Source organism: Meleagris gallopavo, chromosome 2, assembly GCF_000146605.3.
Source record: "Meleagris gallopavo isolate NT-WF06-2002-E0010 breed Aviagen turkey brand Nicholas breeding stock chromosome 2, Turkey_5.1, whole genome shotgun sequence".
NCBI lineage: Eukaryota > Metazoa > Chordata > Aves > Galliformes > Phasianidae > Meleagris > Meleagris gallopavo.
In genome coordinates, this window is record NC_015012.2 from 48583633 (window position 1) to 48585361 (window position 1729).

At 52.7% G+C, this 1729-nt stretch overlaps 1 protein-coding gene across 3 annotated transcripts in view; it reads right to left on the bottom strand.

Annotated features, from left to right (window-relative positions):
• RGS17 (regulator of G protein signaling 17) overlaps positions 1–598 on the bottom strand; it is a 69039-nt gene extending 68441 nt beyond the window's left edge. For 2 of the 3 annotated variants that reach the window (XM_010707206.2, XM_010707204.2), the window contains exon 1: positions 423–598. The gene's annotated coding sequence lies outside the window, so the exon portion shown is untranslated. Of the gene's footprint in view, positions 1–418 lie in introns of all 3 variants that reach the window. The other variant, XM_003204127.3, reaches the window with a different exon arrangement.
• Positions 599–1729: the final 1131 nt, after the last annotated feature.

A 1729-nucleotide genomic window follows, 5' to 3' on the forward strand; every position in this document is an offset into this window, starting at 1 on the left:
AGGCGGCTGCAGAGGAGGGAGCGGGCAGAGCCGGCGGGTACGGTTCCCCACCCCTTTGTGCACCGTGGGCACGGAGCCGCGCACACACACGCACACAGAAACACCACCTTGCAGCCTCGGCGCTGCAGCCGCCCGTTGTTGCACACACACACGCACACTCACACTGACATACAGCCGGTCCCCTCGCTGAACGCGTTTTCGGCTGCACTCCGCCGCCCTCCATCCATCCCCTTTCCCTCCCTTCCTCCCTCTTACCTCCCTCCCTCCTCTTCCTCTCAACCCCCGCCCGCGTTTTGTTGTTTTGTTTTCTTTTCTTTCCTCTTTTTTCTTTTCCCCCCACTCCGCGCATCACTCCAAAGCAGACATTTTGATGCCATTTCAACGCGGTGCGGGCTCAAACACAAGCTGAGAGCCTTACCCACCCCCGCCCGGCTGCGTGCAGTTGGCGCTCAGCGATCCCGAGAAGGGCTGCGGCGGTTCGTCCCTAGCGGAGCGGGGTTGCTGCCATCCGCCCAACTTCAGCACCCACAGCCGGCACGGAGCGGAGACGGCGGCGGGCGGGGAGGAGGGCGGCTGGAGGGAGGAAGGGCGGGAGAGAGGCAAGCAGGGAGGGGAGGGTGCGAGGAGCGGAGGCTGGGAACCTCCGCACATGCGCTCTGCCACCGCAGCCCGGCGGCAGCGGGAGTTTCCCCGCTCGGCCCCGGAGGTTGAGTCACGGCCCGGTCCCTCTGCGCTCTCGCTCAGGCTTAGCTCTTGTCCCACGTTGATATGTTCAAACAGGGGGAAAAACAAATATGGACAAAGGTTTATAGAATGCTGTCCAAGTCTTCTAGTATAGGCGAGAAGAATGCAGCGATGTAGTGCCTGAATAACTTTTAGATGTCAGGCACCTGAAGCACAACACCTGAATAAAGAACCGGCGTGGATCTGTCAGTGGCGACCGCACCAATCAAGAGCAGGGTGTTGTGAAAATCCGGCTGCAAATCCCGAATCCTGACAGATATTGCCAGATATTTTTCTTGCTTTCTAAAACCGACTTACCAAATTTTTGCTCAACAGAGAGCACGATTTAGCCTCCATTCTACACCTTACAAATATGGAGCCTGATACACCTCAAGGCATCAGCACTGGGTTTGTATTTGGCTTCTGGATCCTATTAAATCACGATACGAATCCAGAAATGTTAATATCTCAAGAGAGAATGTATTATTGCATTTACCACCCGGCCAAAGCAATCTTGCGAGGTGCTACAAGAAGGCTAAGGGCTGGATTAAGGTGGTAGCACACCTTGCTGTCAACCCCTATTAATTCTCTTTACAACATTGATCTAGACGAATGTGTATCCCATCGAAGTCTCAAAACAGAGTGCTTCAAAACCTGAGCCCAGAATTTCACGTATGGCAGGGCTGAAATTAAAAGGATTGGGAGCGGTCCAGAAGGGAAACCATCACTTCTATTTGCTTCTATCCTGATTCTCATGGTGGTGAGGTCCAAGAACTGGAAGGCATAACTCCACTTGATACCAAAGGTTGTTAAGTGAAGACACTTACCTTGTTTCCATCTCTTTGAGTTCCCACAGTTAATTTTTTTCATTCTGTCTTTTCTGTAGCTTACAGATGCTCATAGCTTGTCTCCTGGCAAATAGACCCCTCTGTGTCTGGTCTATCTACAGCCTTCTCTTGAGTTGTTCAGCCAATTTCAAATACCAAAAGTAAGAGCAATGGATATT